The sequence below is a fragment of the Eucyclogobius newberryi genome, unplaced genomic scaffold (assembly GCF_026437365.1).
Source record: "Eucyclogobius newberryi isolate DKJ021-1_F unplaced genomic scaffold, fEucNew1.0.hap1 SCAF_12, whole genome shotgun sequence".
Taxonomy (NCBI): domain Eukaryota; kingdom Metazoa; phylum Chordata; class Actinopteri; order Gobiiformes; family Gobiidae; genus Eucyclogobius; species Eucyclogobius newberryi.
In genome coordinates, this window is record NW_027315746.1 from 22210735 (window position 1) to 22229632 (window position 18898).

The following is an 18898-nucleotide window of genomic DNA, read 5'->3' on the forward strand; positions in this document are numbered from 1 at the left end:
TGTGCTCTTGGGGTAATTTTGGTCAGCCGGTCACTTCTGGGAAGGTTCACCACTGTTCCATGTTTTCGCCATTTGTGCATAATAGCTCAAGTCCCAACGTTTTAGAAATGGCTTTTTAACCTTTTCCAGGCTCAATTACTTTCTCTCTTATTTGTTCCTGATTGTTTTTGGATCTCAGCATGATGTCTAACTTTGGATGATCTTTTGGTCAATGTCACATTGTCAGGCAGGTCTTATTTAAGTGTTTTCACGATTGAAAACCGGTGCGGCAGGAATCAGGCCTGGGCGTGGCTAGAGAATTTGAACTTAATAAACCACAGTTAAGTTATATTTTAACAAGGGGGAAACAATACAATGTAATTACCGTGTTGATATATTTTGGCTGCCAACTCCGAACACTCATCTGCAATGGATGAAGAAGAAATAATGGTTTGGTGTCGAATATAGGGCATTTAAATATATTTTAGTTTATAGTAACAGAAAAGTTTGAAAAGTGTAATGGAATAGAGGAAGAAAAAGTTAATCTCAAATGGTTTACTATTATACCACTGTAAACTACCATGTGCAGACTTTTGGAGATTTCGTCATGTCCATCTTGAAGTAACTAAGGAAGAGCTGCGGCTGGCGTGAAATAATGAGGTGGTCTTTCACGCGGCGTTGTCAGGAGCAGTGGAATACAGAGAAGTGTGCAAGGCTAATGAGGAGCATGTACAGGAGCAGCAGGGCGGAGGATGACCTGACATACAAGCAAAGGGTGATGTCTCTAACACTGACCAAGCACAATTATGGAGTAACAATGGGTAACAATTGTATTGAATTGCTTTTTTATTTCTTCAAATTCAGATTCAAGCTCTAAATTAATTGTAGTGTTTGAAAAGTATGGATAATGTTTAGGGGAAAGATTAGTGGCTGTTTGAAAAAAATATTTTTAATTGTCAGTTAGAACAAAGTAAGTGATAAAGTAGTAAAGTTAAGCAAGGAGGGTTGTCATGTTCCAAAAGATGCTGCACTGTTAACTGCAGAAGCTGATGGCGGTGTGGCACGAAACACATCACATGTTTAGTATGCAATGTGGGCATCCATGACAGGAACATTACAGAACATTCAATTGTAAATAGTCCCAGTTATGTTATGTGCAGCTCTAATAACAAACTAAACTGGAGAACTTCACAAAAGTAAAACGCCAAGTATCAAGGCTTTCTCTGCACTAACGTAAATAAACCACACCCAGCAGGAGGCGCCATTGTGAACGCGTCCTTTGAATTTGGAATTGGTAATGTTTTTAATAGATAATGAGTGCCTCTTAACAGTTAAGCGGTAAAGCAAGTAATTGCTTTTTCATGGACTTAGTTTAGGAATTTTCTATCATGTGGTGCCAAATCCAATCACACGGAGAGCAATTAAACTCTTGAGTGATTTTCTCACACAGGCTGCTTTCAAGGAACTCACATCACTGGCTCTGATCCATAACTAATTTCCTCTTAGAATTTCAGTCGTACTTCTATATGGATCAGTAATGTAGTTTAGATTAGGGCTGTTCAGATACCTTAAAAAAAAGAAAATATATATATACATATATACATCTATACCACAGTGTGTTAATTAGGACATGGCTAAATTTGCCTGATAAACAAAGTTAATGTAACGCTGATGTCGGGAAGGCTACACAGTTAATTTGACCAAAGTTCTATTCTCATTCAAAAAGATAAATGAAGGCATTAAGAGGAAACACAAATCTTTCATTATTTCTTTCATTATAACAATACTTTTACAATTTTTTTTTTAAATATAATGTAGTATTGGATTGGTGATTTGGTTTGGGTACTCACTAATGCAATACCTAAAGAATAATTGTATCAGAACTATGTGTGTAGCAAATATCTCTGTATCATAATTCTGAATAACTGATTTTAGGGTACTGCACATGTATTTCATTTTCTTATTTTATTTTATTTCCTGTCTGAGACGCCAACTCTGAAGAAAATAGTCAAAAAATCCAATCCATTTCACACGGTTTCCATTTATGAGCCACTGATCACGTCGCCCATATGGTGCCACGTCCAGCCGCTCCAGCAGACTGGATTACTGGACTGGTCACAGCCAATGGTTGGTGCTAACAAGTCTCTGCCCAGCTCTGATTCCCACTTCTGCACAATGCTGAATTCTTGTATTTGTGAAGGTCTGACTGATAGCATGACCACAAAATACTTCTGTCCAATAAGCAAATGAAATCCACGGTGCGTTCCAGGTGCTCAGCAGTACCATTTCTGTTCATTATTTCACCTGAGTTTTCTTGAGCCACTGCGTGAACTCCCATCCCCCAGACAAGCACAAGCAGCATCTATCTTGTGGACAGAAGTGCTGAGTGGCTATTACTTCTCAGCAGACCACATAAAAACTACCACAATTAAACGGTATCGGCCTATTCAAACTTGTCTTCTTGGGCAGGGAAAATGTGAGTGAGCAATAGTTGAGAGGGGCAGAAGTAAAATTAGATTTGATTCGTCCAGATTCTGTTACGATACTTAAAATGAACATTTTCGTGTCATTATTGGTATCAAAAACAGCTACATAATCAATTTTGTCTTTTAATTATTGTTTTGTAAATAACATGTCAATTGCACAACTAACTTTTTTTTAATTTCATCTAGGGCTTAAGACTCTCTCTTATATTAGTTAAATTTAAGATCATCTTCTTCATATGAGGTAAACTGCTTGATGTATTTAGACTGTACTTATATTATGTATCATATTCCACATGAGAGATTCTTTACAGCATAAGCATGTGTTTCTGCATCTTTACAGCAGTTTGGTGAAATGTTTTGCCAGATTTACTTTGGAATTGGAAACGCTTACATGCAATTGACCATCTGCTTTGTCGGTGCACATGCTCTGTCCTGGTCCGTCCTTCAGTGTGCGTATGTCTGTGTGTGTGTGGCACTCGGTGTTTCTGCCCCACCACTCACTCACAGCTCGCCATTGCCTCTCTCGCAATCACAGAAGAAATTTGAAGCATGTTGAGCTTGTTGCGCAGACACAAGCATGTATGGGAGGAGATAGTCCTGATGCTCGTATTTGTCCACTAGTGTGGAAATGCGGCGCAGAGATGTCAGGCATATACACAGCACGCACAGCGGACTGTCAGGACTTGGCTGCTGTACCTTTTTCAGAAAGCAGCTGTCAATTTCGCATCGAGATGGATCAAGACACGTGTACGATGTGTAACGTGACATTGCACCTGACAGGTCTAGTTAGGACCCTGTGCATCTTGAAGACAGACTTTTCGGACGTGTAATCTGGATGTCCTGGACGCCCTAGACGTGTGTCCGAAACATAAACTGGCCAGCAGTATGTGTGTCCAAGGCGTCCAAAACACATTTCTGGCTGAGGAGTTTTTCTCATGTTTCCTGTGTTGGTCTGTTTGTGCAATGGCAAACCAGGTTGAGAGTAGCTTTGGTGTTTTTGCTTGACATACACAACCAGAATGTATTGATCATCCCTTTCTGCTAGTGCGGGGTTTGTTTTGGTCCTTCTTTTGGATAAAGAAATATGTTGGTACATTTCAGGTTCGCGTCCACATAGACTTTGAATATAAACTCGATGCCTGACGCCATGGTCAGAATGCACCCTTGGACTTAATGGCACTGACTATTATGTAAGACGTTATAAGTAAGCCTCTATCAACTAGTGGTGTCAATACCAGTGGTGGGCCGTCAGGGCCAGCAAGGCCTTCTCTTCTAGCCTAAACATAATCAGAATATAATTTAAAAATACATATATTTTCCCACAAATATGTATTAAATTATTCCCCAGAGTAAGAGTTTTACTCTTCATTTCATGGCTTTCCTCTTGGTTACACTGCTTCTGCCCCAGGTTGAGATTTGGAGGCTTGTCTTTATGTTAGATCTTTGATCCAATCATATTCAGCCATCATATGTTGCCAGGGATCTAAAATCTGCCCTCAGACCTTCAGACCTCAACAGAGCTGGTGCTTGTAGCTTAAAGTGAATGGAAATGAAAATGATCAATGACCAATCAGCTTTAGAGTTGGCTCTTGTACGTCTGCTGGTTGTTACATAGGAGCCGTCTGGCAGGTGCATCACATGCACGTCTTTTGATTGGATCACCAATATTGAGAGGCAGGTCCAATGGGCGGGGCTACGCAGAAACTCAGAAGGAGGAAACTGAATTTGACAGATACATTAATCTGTGTAGTACTAAGCTGTTTTTTCAACCCACAATGTGGAAGGAGGAAAAGATATTGATTTGGTCGAAGATATAATTATATCGCCTTTCTCAAGAGGAACTTTTTAAGAAAAGTTAAACATTGTAAGGAGAGGTCATCAATTCGTTGACATTGCCGCGGACAACGCGCAGACATCGGCGCGGAGAACGGCGCGGACAATGTATAGTGTCTAGAGCCATGGCATCATAATGATGGTAATATGGGGGTAATAAGAGGTGGATTCATTCAGGTGGGACTGTGTATGACCTCACTGAAGGCCCAAGCCCAAGACCCACGGCCCGCCACTGGTCAATACTGTTATTGGAAAAGCTTTGGGCGATAATGTAGCAACCTATAGATGACCTCACATTGCCATGGTGATAGGAAAGGCTTTTTGTTTCGAGACAGCAACCACACAACACAACTCCCACCTGGGGAATTATGACATCTTTGGAACAAGAGAGGCTTCATGCTTTGAACGTTTGAACAGCTTTTTCATAAAATGACTGCTTTCAAAGAGAGAGAGAAGACCAAAACTAGTTCCAACCCATTATTCAAAGAGGAAAGATCCATGACCCAGGGGATGAGAGAAAAACAGTGTCTCCTAGATTAAGCTATGCTAGCTAAGCTAAGAGAGGGAACAAAGACATTCCAGAGAACAACTCGACAACTTTACTCTCTCCAGATAAGTAATTCTGTGCCTGTCAAGGGATATATTTTTTGCTTTAAACTGCGACATCAACACTCAGGCAAAGGACTTTTGCAACTTTTCAAGTCTACAACAAAATTTGGATGCAGGACACTAAAATCAGCGTCATCAGTGGATCGGTACAACGGCCTTTTTGTTATGTAAATCTCAGAGCCAAGGAAAACACCGATCAAGCGGACCTGATCCAGCGATTTTTCAGCCTGTCAGAGCAGGAGCCCCAAACCGAGCTCCCCAGCGTGACCCCGAGCTGAACCCTGGAGTCCAGGCGGACACACAGGTCCACCTTCTGCTGGATCACACAACTTCTATTTCTAGTCGTATTAACGCACATGTTTCACAGTTTGGCTGACACAACTAAATAGATCTAGAACAATCATATCCAGTGGCTCCATCTGTTATCGGCTCATTTGCACATCCCATATTTATATTTTACCGTTTAATTATTTGTTGAATAAATCTTCATAAACCACATTTGATCAAGTCTCCATTAATTTCCAGAAAAGGGGTCGATGTCACGGTTACGTTCTCATAACCTTCAGATTAACGAGCTAATAATTTTTATTACATTGATTATTTAAATATTTTATTATAGATTATTAAATGCCTAATAAAGGATGGTGCCCCACACAGCTTAAAATATGACAACAAGACATACCCACTCTCATGCAGTGTGTCATGTTTTAAATCTTGATCCAATTCTTTAATCGATATCAACTTTGAATAAGTGGGAGACCATGAATAACACTACAGTACTTGTACAAGTAGAACCACTACAATAAGAGGAATAAATTGGAGGAATAAATGCTTATTCTAAAATAAGGATTAAATCTATTTAAAAATGTTGAGTTAGAACCCATAATGACCTTCTTTGGGAAAAAAGGGCAAAATTTGACAGGGCTATTAATTATTTAGCTCAATGGTTTGTTTTTGGTTAGGCTATAGTATGATTATTCTTTATTAGAAATTAGCACATTCCCTTTCTGTGAATTTCCTGTTTTATTTAGACTATTTATCAAACTTAAGTGTCTCTCTGAACCTCTTCAGGCCAGTGGTCAATACTGTGCAGGAAGCATGATTCTTATTTTACCACAGCTGCTCAAAGCTCTAACATGAGCTTTTAGAAACAGAGCGGACAGCAACTTCTTTTAGAGGACTGCGCATGCGCTCTGAGGACCACACAGCCCACGCTGAATTGCACTGAACTGAGTCCGTTTTTTTATCCAAGTTTCAACAAAGAAACAAAATCATCTTTTAGAGTCTTCTGTTCACGTTTCCAAAACATACAGCCAGTATTTTAACAACATAGAGCTCATTTGTGTAATGAATTGGTCGGTGAAGTGAGTTTATTTAATCCATAACCCTGTGGGTGTTAGATTTATTTAAAAAAAAAATCACTTTTGAGTTATCCACTAAATACTGAAAACCCCAGGTCTGCACATCCATAAAAGTCACCACACACTGTGACTGTAAATAAGGATATGTTTGTCTAAAACATTTCTAGAGCATTTAAAAGCCTGTGACTTTGTCATTTGGGTATTTTCAGAATAAAGATTAGATTAAAGTTTACAATCTGTTCATGGAGCTGATGTTTTCTTCCTTGTATTCCTCCTGTTTCTGCCAGGGATGGTAGAGTTTAAGTATTAATTACCAAGGCGTAACATCGGTATACTGAAATCTGTGCATTTGGCTTATACCGACATTGATATGACATTGACATACTCAATGACGTGAATATTGATTCAAACATAGGGCCGATTTATCGCTGCATCCTACAATCAACCCTTACCAAGTCTTACTAGCTCTAATCTTTCTGTAATTATACATGCCTTGTTTTTACAGTGTGATTTGTGAATGCATCATTACAGATGCAACAATCAATCCCACTACAGTTGTAGCTGCCACAGTGGAAGTCCATTCTCATTCCTCAAAGGCTTTCTGCAAAAAATAGCCAAAACTCATTGAGAGGATGTAGGTGCAGAGCACATAAATTGCACAATAAGCAGTGATATCCAGATGGAATTTACACATTCTCTTCTTTTAAATGTTGTTTTTAAAATAATTTACAGTGAATATAAAACAAAAAATTGGCAATATATATGGGCAATGGGTGATTTTCTAAAAATCTATAAATTAACCACACAGTTTTATGAGCCCCAGGGTTCAAAGCGTGGGGGAAAAAATCTGCTAACCCTAGCTAAAACTAGCGAGTCCAGGACGCGCGGTCAAAAAGTAACTCACTAGCACGAGGCGTCCAGCGCACATGCGCAATGGAGGAGTTGTTGTGTTTCCCTGTGTAGCTGTGTGAGGGTAGAACTTTACAAAGTCCAAAAACAGATGCGATGGGCTCCGGGCTTGTCTGGGACCCGCAGATACTTCAGAGGTGAGCAGAGTTTATGGAATATCATTATTTGCTCCAGGAGCTGCGTCTTGAGGATTTTTTTTTTCTTCCGGGTAGTGCTTAGGACATCACTGGAGCGCAATCTCTGATTGGCTGATTGCTGTCTGCCGCAGAAAAATTGAACTTTGTCCAACTTTTCTGCATTGGACTCTTTGGACGCTTCCAAAGTTCAATCGCTCCCAACGTCCAAGACACGCGTCCACATAGACTTTGAATATAAACTGGATGCTGCGGTGTGACGCCCTTTAGACTTCACTCTTAGACTTCACTCTTAGACTTCACTCTTAGACTTCACTCTTAGACTTCACTCTTAGACTTCACTCTTAGACTTCACTTTTAGACTTCACTCTTAGACTTCACTCTTAGACTTCACTTTTAGACTTCACTCTTAGACTTCACTCTTAGACTTCACTTTTAGACTTCACTCTTAGACTTCACTCTTAGACTTCACTCTTAGACTTCACTCTTAGACTTCACTTTTAGACTTCACTCTTAGACTTCACTTTTAGACTTCACTCTTAGACTTCACTCTTAGACTTCACTCTTAGACTTCACTCTTAGACTTCACTCTTAGACTTCACTCTTAGACTTCACTCTTTAGACTTCACTCTTAGACTTCACTTTTAGACTTCACTCTTAGACTTCACTTTTAGACTTCGCTCTTAGACTTCACTTTTAGACTTCACTCTTAGACTTCACTCTTAGACTTCACTTTTAGACTTCACTCTTAGACTTCACTCTTAGACTTCACTCTTAGACTTCACTTTTAGACTTCACTTTTAGACTTCACTCTTAGACTTCACTCTTAGACTTCACTCTTAGACTTCACTCTTAGACTTCACTCTTAGACTTCACTCTTAGACTTCACTCTTAGACTTCACTCTTAGACTTCACTCTTAGACTTCACTCTTAGACTTCACTCTTAGACTTCACTCTTTAGACTTCATTCTTTAGATTTTGAGGCCCCTGCCTCCTTGACTCCTCCATTTTGCCAGTTTCGAAGCCTTGAAGGGCATGCGCTTTGAAACAATGCTCCAAAACATGATTCAAAGCGCTGATCACATGACCTAGATGGTCAGTGAAGCTTGACACATGACTCAAACAGTTCATGAAGGACTTTAAACAAACAACAGAACAGTGAGCCTGTTTCAAACCTAGGACTCTATAAAGTCTCAACCTGCTCCCACAAAGCTTAAAAAAGGGTTTGCTCGTCGGAACCATGCTGATTGTTTGTGATAGTCACATCCTCTAGAATTTGTGCCACTTTTTCACATTGGACATCAGGCGTTGCCACATTGGTGCAGTGGTTAGACATGACATTAGACAGACACGAGTTTCTGAATTCGAGGCCCATGTGAAACGGGACTAGTTTGTGTCAAGAGCTGCCCTGTCCTTCTTGGATTTTGCTGCTTTTCCAAAGTAAGAGACAATGTTTTAAATAAAACTGTAAATGTAGCACATAGAATGTGGTTTGATCAACTGTGGATGTGGTAGTACTAAAACATACCACCAGATGTTCCTCTGGGGAAGGGATTCAAACTGTGATTCGAAGCCCCAAAACATTTGGTTCAAATGCTTTGCTGTTTCACGAGGCTTCACTTTGCCCATCACTATTATTGAATCCTAACACCTAACCTTAACCTCCACTCCGAACAGGGTCTGCAACTACACCCCCATGAATTAAATCAAATCAATCAATCAAACTTTATAAAAATCCTCTCAATGGGTTTCAGCTTTCTGTGAAAAAAGAAACTAGTAACAGTGATAAATGAGATTTAGAACCCCTGTGAAAATAATGCAAGTACTGGAAATGAAGACAGTAGAGTGCATCACAGGCTCAAAAAATGAGGCAGTGCATGACACAATAAAATACTTTTTATCTTTGATACTTTAATGCAGTAGTGCCTCGACTTCTTCTAATCTCTCTCCTCAACTGAAAATGAAGTACTTGTACTCGTATTGGTTTGGGAAAAATTATATTGGTGCATCCCCTATCTGCATATTAAATAGCGGTTAAGAAGAGGATAAAGCCCGGTGAATTGCCAAAGACAGTATAACTCACAATGAGACCTTTAACACTATATAAATATACAATGTTGTATCATTACAGTACAGTAGTAACTTGGCCCACACTACATGCACAGAGGGATCAAAGTCTAAATAGGTGACAGCCTCTGAACGCTGAGTGAAACTCAGTGGAAAAACTTGTCACATCCTAAATGTAATGTGAGAATATATTGACAATGTCCTGGATGTGGCTGTGCAGCATGAGCTCGCCCTCAGAGCCACAGGGTCAGAGCACATCAGAGAGTGGAGCACTGAGACAACAGCAGCTGTTTTTACAAATACCAATGTCACACATAATAAACAGTCACTCCCTCTACATGTTCCTTTTACAAATGTCTCCGTCAGAACCAATCAAAAGCCCTGTCATATCTTTCCAAATACAGTGGATTCTTTCCCAAAGCTTTCCCTTACATCATTCAAACAAACGCACATTAGAAGTTATAAGTGGATGCATGTATGGAAGAAAAATTGTTTCTCCTTGGGAAACAGTAAAAGTAATTCTGATTCTGAATGTAATAGCTAAAACAGTCAAGTGGGCAATAGCTGATTAACTGTGACACTGTTTGTGACCCTGTCACATAGCGATCTGTTTGGACCACAGGGAGGAAAGTCTTGTGATTTTATCTGAAGAGAACAAACAGACTGCCAATAGCCTTTGGCTATCTGGATGTGCAAGTAAGCACACAGTTTCCCCCAGTCAGATCAATGCTTCTCGATTAGACCACCAAGCTCAAAAGAATGCACTGGGGTCCCCATCCACTAGCATCAGAAACCTTTTATTGCATAATGTGCACCCTATAAATATGACTGTTATATGATTGTTGGCATTAATTCTTAAACAGTTTAAACACTGCATGTTAAAAAAACATGCCAGACACCAAAACATCATCTATCCCGTGCCATTTAGCACAAATGTGGGTAGAGCCTTGCTCAAAATCAATAGGCATTTGCAACAATCAATAGCTGGGTTCCTATGAGAAGTAATTAGAAAGGCAAACAGCAGCAGTCTTCCTCTTTTGGTCTCACACACACTTTAGTCAAAAAGCAATAACACACAATCACAGTGCATGTCAGGAGAGAAGACAGATATTAAACACTGCTTTAACGTATAACCTTAATACTGTAAATATAAATGAATTATCTTGTGTCTCTTTACATGCTGCATAATCTCTGTTACAGAGTACATGATAAAATGTATGTGTAGGATAAAACAATCTGAACAGCTGAGTCATATGGAGCCGTCTGGCAAATTCTATGGACAGTCCCTGAACCAACTAACTAAATAAGTAAATACATTGAGAAAGTAAAATGGGGTGCACTTTACATGTCCATGTTTACAATAATAATAATTAAAAGAAAAAAATAATTATGTCTCAGTCTTTTGTCATTATTTTACAAATCATGAAAGAATTGTGATGCATTGGATCATAGGTCCTGCATCATGAATGGAATTGTATTGTGAGAATTCTGATTCATTACACCCCTAGTTTTTTGCTTCTGTGGAACCTCCAGAGTTGGGGTTTAAGCTGCTTGAGGTGTTAACTGCGCTCTTTGTCTGATCTCCTTCGCCTCTATAATTTGCTTGCAATGTGCAAGCAAATTATATTACGGTCAAAATCAATATCACCTACCACAAATACACCGGTATTTCGATATACTGTACAATACAAAATAGCCCAACTCTAATAAAAATCCATGTATGTATACCATATTCACACAGAAACCATAAAGAAGTATGAAAACAAGATACATATTTACCAATAAAGTAATTGAAAAACCTCTTAATGCACTCCAGAGCAACTGAAGCCTGTAAAGCATCTAATAAACAGGGGCACATACAGCAAATAGTCCTGCGCTTATCTGGAAATGCCCAGGTGCCAAGCTTCACGCAGAAGGCCCACACTGATAAAAGGGTTTCAAATATTAAAGACAGGTATCACACTGAGCTGCTTTTCATTACTATGTGTAAATACACTCCTACGTGCCCATATACACTCATACATAAAGATAAGCAGAATATCGTGCACATTGCGGTATGCTGCTGTTCAAAGGGCTACAGCATCACACACAGAGGCTGGATCCTTACCTCAAGTGCACACAACACGGTTGATCTTCTGTCTGCTGGGCTTCAGAGATGGCGCTGATGACACAAACAGAAAAGCAGAATTTTAGACCATAAAAATAACAAAGTAATGTGTAAGATCTAGAAATGTAATTTATGGTTTGTGCGATATACATTTCTTCAGCCGATATCAGCATGGAGCTAATCAGTCCCATCCATGTCGTAACCTGCTATAGTTCCATAAGACACACACTTTGAGAAATGAAATAAGAGCACATATTATTTTATGTTGTGCAATTTGGCTAAATTTAACATATGGAGAAGACAGCATGAATACTTTGTACATATATATTTTTTTTTATCTTTCAGGTGGTAATGTAATTCAGCCCTGTGCCAACATGCCATGTGGGCAAAAGAGAGATAAAACAAAGTAAAGCTAAATATGTTTTGTTGAGTTTCACTAAAAGACTCTGTCAAAGACACCTGCTCCCATCCACAACCATTACCAGGCTCACTGTGGGTCTTGTGTGCACCATGTCTGGCACTGAGAGCAGACAACAGCTGCTACTCACTTCATACTCTGTGTGGTTTGATAGCTGCGAAAATCACTGCAAAGCACGGCTTACTGCAGCCCACACACACGTGAATGAAGTCACAGAGGCGCTCTTAAGACAGAGTGACATACAAAACATACTGTAGAATAATCAAGATACTTTCTTCATTTGTAGTTCAAAACAATTATCGATGTGTGCATGAACATTTTAGATATAAACATAACTACAGGTTAATGACTCATACTTATCCCACAGAAATGGTGGCACTGAGATGTAAAAGCCTGACTCCAGTGTGTTTGTAGTTTGATATGAGTGAGAAGTATAAATCAGTGTAAGTAACAAAAATGTATTTTGAAATATGATCATAATTAATCAGCACACTTACATTGATGCTTTGATGATTTTTACTGCAACATTTTTATTAAGAATATTACTAATGTTATCATTTCACATCCAAATAAATTAGCCTTTTTAAAAGCCTGATTGTTCAGAGGAGTTACAGATACAAGCTGCTCGGATTGGCCTGGCGTCTTTAAGTCTTTGGTTGTAGTTTGGCACTCGTTTTCCGTACGGAGAGCATGGTGTTCAATTCAAGAGGACAGATTGTATGGGTAAATTTAATGTGATATCAGCACTACTCCTGAACCTTACTCCTCCTTTCAGGCAAGCCCCCCTTCATAATCAAATAGATTCTTATTGCATTAGTTAATGGTTTAATTTGACAGACCTTGTACAAATACAAATGGATGTTTTTGTTTTTTTTTAAATACAAATTTAAATGTTGTATAACAACTAAACGTAAGACATAAAAATCATACAAATCTTAATTTCAGTCTTCTGTCACATCAATAGCTGTTGCTGAGGTCAGAGTTGTAATGAGGTTAGATTTGAAGCAGCAGATAATGAGTTCAATAGCCTGAACTATGACGTTACACCTTTCTAATCTTCCTTGTCGTTGTCTCATATCCTTTCTTACTTCTTACGTTTCTTTCATGAAGGAGACAGAGTGCAGCTGAAATGTCACAAGAGTTCACAGCACTGCATTATGCATATTCCTGCGGCCGACTGCAGACCTCCCGTCAGACGACAAACTTCAGGGCTATTTGTCCTCATTACAGAACAGCTTTCTGGTGCCCGTCTTGTCTCGCGCCGTCCCTCAGGGGGAGCCTTTCCACCCCTTCTTGGCATGCCTCATTTTTATTGTTGCCTCTCCGGTCCACGCCGGCTGGGACCATGCCTTAAACCCGACACAACGAGTAAATCTGCCAACTGTAATTAAAATGGCTTCTTTTGTGCCTACATTTCTTGTCTCCACTGACACAATGGCCATGGGAACTTCTGTGGAGCCGTCCATGACCCGACTCCGAGAATGAAGGCACAATGCTCAGTTTTATTAGTCAGCAAAAACTGGGACATATCTTCTATTTTATCTTGATTTGACCCAGTTTCGGAAGTGAAAATAGGATTATTGGAGTTATAGGTACACTACACTGAAGAGAAATAACACAATTAAATTATCTGGTGAAAAGCGATGTTCTTTTGTGCTGTATGTCCAGAGGGCATAGTAGAAGTATCCTGCAGGGCAAAGAGACGGATAATGCAGTCTTGTCTTTCAAGGTCGACCATTCTCAGCAAAAACAATGTTTTGTTAAGTCGAATCAATGGCACTCATTGAAGCCATTTTCCAACAATATTGTTCAGGGACTTACTTGGGTGCCATTGATTAGCTGATTTACAGCTGGCATCTGTTCAGAGCTACAGTGACTCTGAGCTGTTCATTACAGAAGCCTTTGCTGAATAGGAGATGAAACAAAAAGATACAATCACTTTATTATCAAATTTAACTTATTGAGCCAATAAAGTCATTTCATTCCGCCTCTTTTGTGTTTTTGTACGGAGCTGGCTGTGAGCCCAGCAGAAAGGACAGGACAGAAGATGCCGTCAATGCTTAGACAGAGGGGACAAAAATTTTGCTCAAAGAACTTGTGTGATGGAAAGTTATTCTTTGCAAAGAATGGTTTCCGTTGCAGCGGAAATAATATCTAAAGTGGATTTAGATATTAGTTACATTTGTTTCTTTTTTGGAGCAACAGCTGCCCAGTAAATACAGCTTTCAATAGCTGATATGTATTTAATATGTTGCTCTTCTAATAATAATTTCCTGTGGAAAGACTTTAGTTTACTATTGGCGATTTACAAAACCTAAAACTACATCTAACACATCAGATTGAACTGATATTACATCAGTTTGAGTGTCAATTTGTGTTTCTGTTGTTTTCTAATTTACTTTTCTCACCATCCACACAAAGCCTTGCTACAGTAACACTCTCCTTATCTGCTTCCCTGAAGGGCTTGTCTGTCTCTTAACCAGCTAAAGCAGGACTTCCGCTAGTCTGCGCCTGGCCCCTATTATCAGAGCATGACAAGGAGCGGCACTGTCGGCTTGTCAGACTAATAAACATCCTTTATGGCAAGTGCCTGGGTGTGTTTTGAGGGGAGGCAGCCAGCCACCGAGCAGGGCTCCATTGATTTCATGGATGGGCCACAGTACTTACACTTCCATTCGTCCATTATGTGCTGGACAGGCTGCTATTGTTTGGCCAAACCCACACTCATGACACTTGTAGTCAGTGGACGGTAGACAAGCTAGAGCTACCCAGGGGGAGGAAATGACATAATAATGAATAGAAATTTTAGCATGACAACAGACAACAGAAAAGCTGATTTACCTACTGAAAACAGTGCATTAAATCATACAGCATTTTGACTTACAACTAGCCTTGGTTTTTAGGTTCCAAGGTCAATGGAACTTTGAGCTTTTATTTTCCTCTCTTGTATTATAATTTCTTAGTTGGAGAGAGGTGAGAGGCCAAAGCACTGCTCAACAAGGCATTCAGTCTCATTCAATAATAGTAATGAACAGGTCTTATCTGATGTTGCCCTCCAGTATATGTCTGCTACCAGGGGACTAACAGTTGGACCCAGACAAAAGAAAGAATGAAAGTAAAAGAGAAGAAACAATGCTGCGCCCATGAGAACAGAAGGCCATTATTTCAGTACCACGGACAGTGAAACTCTCCCATAACTAATCAGAGAGCCAGCTTTGCACCAAAATCTCTTTTAACCTTTGATCAGCATTAATATTTATACCAGGTGGGCAGATAGGACGACTTAGGAGGCGAGTGGCATAAGTTCACTCAGCAAGTTCATTAATATCAAACACAGGTGTGGAAATTATGAAATATTAATGGTGCACAGCGAGGCAAGCACTCTTTTGTTCCAAGGCATCAGTCAATGTCTAATGACTTAACGTAAAGAAAACTTAGAAGTCAATGCAATGAATACCAATAGCTTCCATTATTCATAAATAAAACCTGATTGCACTTTTCCCTTCTTTTAATATATAGGAATTACTATTCTATTAAATCTATATATCATAAAACTACAACTGAATCAACATTTTGCCAATGACAAAATACTGTTCATGAGCGTGGATTGGGCATACATAGTAGATACATAGTACAATACTTTGTACTTGTATTCAAAACAAATGGTAAAGAATAGCTGCAACAGAGAAGATACTTGTGTTTTGCTCAAAAAAACACAGGCGCTACATATTTTGGGTCACTTTTGGTTTGCAGTTGCCAGCTATTGTATGTGTTTGCCCTGCAGCAAACAGTGAGGCACAAGAAGACGTAACACTGTCGGCACGACCTTCACTTAACCGCTGTATTGATGGTCCAATCATTTTGAGAGTATAAATTTGCACCTCCAGGGATTTCTTCAAATGGACAATAATTCTTATATATGTCGAAAAAAGAGGGGACAATCTTATTGTGACTTTATGCCATGGCCCAGAGTGCTCAGAAGATGAATTTAAAAAACATTTTTCTTCCCTCCTTTCAACTACAAAACATGGTGCGGTCAGAATAATGGTAAGAGCATCAAGTCCACTGGTCAAAAGTGCACACGTTTTTTTTCAGGGTCTGATTTAATAAGTAAACATTTTATAAAATCAAAATAAAATGTACTTTCTACTGACCGTGTTGCATTTAAATAAGACGCAGAGTGAAATCTGCTCCTGAAAAGCTAAAGTATTCATGAATTCAACACACTTGAAACAACAATAAAAGGCAACTCTAAAATACATAACAAATACTGCAAAACAACACAGAAATATAATAGAATATCAAAGCAAGAGAAGCTATTGCCTTATTGAAAAAAAATATATAAATAAATTGTTTTTCACTAGAAAACCTTGGGTTGAATTGAAAGCATGGTAGAATCACGCCGGTGGCTCTGCTCTCTTCTTTTTGTTAAGCCTCCTATTCACAGACATTACTAGTACGATATACTATAAATAGATGTCAGTGTCCATTACTGATTGTGCATTTCTAAAAGACCATGTAGTACATTTGAAGCTGCCTTTACCCATAAGGACTTACATGTCATACAAGGAAACAGAGCTCGCACGTTTGTTCTTGCTGCAGAAATGTTTGCTAATGTCTTAGTAATGACGATGCAGTATCTAAAATGCATGTAAAATCAATTTTAGCAATCTAGTCAAGCAATAAATCTTTATTAAGTAAGACACAAAACCAAAGATAACTAAATGACGAGCTTCGATTTGTTAACTGATATAGTCTTTTGTAACATCATCAAAATCAGTCAGTTAAAAAGGTAGATATACAATTTTAGCAACAAAGAATAGTGCATGTTTAGATTTTGTAAACTGTTATAATAAGTAGTATGAGGCGGTAGTGAAAAACACAAAGAGTTCTACTGTAAGTCCTCTCTTGGAAACGGTCGCTGTACACAAGAAGTATACGAAGAACAGGAAATGTGGAAAAGGCTTTTACCAGATATGAATAAGCAGCATATGTTAAGGCAGAGATGATTATATAAGCTATGTGGATGTAGAGAAAAAAGCATTTTGTTTAACATCATCATAATACAAGTCTACACAGCAGATGTGCAGTAGATGTGAGATTGTTATTGATTATAGCTTGTTCTGACAAACACTACAGGGGCAAGATATTGGAGAGGAAAGATATATGATTCTTGTGAAATACATGCTATCAGGCACATCAGGCACATCAGGCAGCCTGTTGCATGCATTTGTATGCACGCACACACTGAGAGGTATGGCTACTCTCCCACTGAGCGTGCCGCGGGTGCAGAGGTGCTTGCTCGCTCATCAACTCCAGGCTCAAACACAGAACTGCTGTCTGGAGCACATGCAGCCCAGTGGGGGACACAGAGCACACCGCCTCAATAGTGGACACGTTTGAATGTATCTGCCAGAAACCCAGCAGACTACTGGACAAACCATTCAGAGTTACCAGACAAAAAACCAGCCTTTGTTCTGCCTTTTTCTCTCTGCACGTCACAGAGGAGCACTGTTCTTGCCCGAGGCTGTGGCGGGCTGTCTGTGGGACGCTGCCCTTGCCTTGGATGCTGGTTTTGATCAAGGTGTTTCAAGGTTAGTTAACGTGCTGGGTCAAAGGGTTACTCAACCATGTCTTTGTTTCTTACTACTTCACTCTTTATTCTTCCCCTTTCACTTTTCTTTATTTACTGAGGGCAATGTGTGAATATCACTGCACCCAATGACAATAGTTGAAAGTCTGCAAACATGAATTTGGAATTTTTTGAAAATGTATTTTTACTTTCTGCACACAAAAGCACAGAAAATCCATTTTACAAAAGAAAGGGAAGCCAGTGAGACAGTGTGGCATCCAAACATACTGTGTATGGACTGCTTGAGCTCATACCAAACTAAATCACTTTCAGGCAGCACAACTGTAATGAAGGTGTAATATTTCACATTGGAGCCCATTCATATCCTGTAGACAAAAGACATTTACTGACAGTGATTAAGCAGCCACTTTTATTGGTGCAGATGGCAGGTGGAAATGATGAGGAATGAGGACATATTTTTGGCTAATGCTTTCGTTTATCAGACCTGTGCACGAGCCGCTTTCCTATTTACGGCTCCTTGGCCAGGGGAGATTACAGTTATAAAAAGTGATCTATTTTAACTGTAATATACTGCAAAACGCTCTGCCGGGGTAACAGACACCTATGGGAAAAATACACACTAAAAGGAGGCTTGCAGCAGGAATCAATGTGGAGCCAGAGGAGGCTGATCTGTGTAGACCTCATTAGACCCCCATGATGACAGTTATACGATTCATAGCATGCTGGAGAAACAGGAGAATTATCGCTGTGACCTTCAGTGGTGATGTTACTCAAATGATCACTTTTAGACACTTTTGGTCCAGCACTTGCTCTTTCTTTGTCCCAATATCATTTTTATGTATTAGTTTGCCAGTCAAACTTGAAATAAAATGACTTTACTCTGGCCTTATGTAGCCATTTGTGCTTATGATTCTGTATTCACAAAGTGTTGAATTCCCTCGATGTGGGGTTGAATCATGGTCTGCCATTTGGGTTTCATGGACGTTTTCTTTGTCAAAGTCAATAACTGCAGACAGTGTCATCTCAAACGATGCGCTTTTAATGATGGGGAGTCGTTCCAGTCACCTTTCTAGAGTCCTCGGAGATAAAGGACCACCGGCAGCACACAGGAACGCACTAAGAATTAATTCGGTCCAGAAGAGTATGTTCAAAAGAAAGGAGAGGGGAGTGGAGATGAGGATGAGAAATCACTTTGATCATTTCTACACAAAGAACTGTTACTGCATTAAAGGGAAAAGTAGTAAAAACTTTCTTACGGGACAAATTACTACTACCATTGCTAAAATAATTACACTACTGCTCTTGCCGGTTTACATTTTAAGACCACTGTTGCCACATCTACAGCCACCATTACTTTTGATTTTTAAATTACACTTTTACCTCTACTTAATATCATACATTT

The 18898-nt window shown here is 39.3% G+C and overlaps 1 protein-coding gene across 2 annotated transcripts in view; it reads right to left on the reverse strand.

Moving 5' to 3' along the window:
- The window catches only part of tnr (tenascin R (restrictin, janusin)), a 127201-nt gene that overhangs the window by 86266 nt on the left and 22037 nt on the right, over nucleotides 1-18898 (reverse strand). For both annotated transcript variants that reach the window (XM_072441462.1, XM_072441463.1), the window contains exon 2: nucleotides 11486-11539. The gene's annotated coding sequence lies outside the window, so the exon portion shown is untranslated. The remainder of the gene's footprint in view (nucleotides 1-11485; nucleotides 11540-18898) is intronic.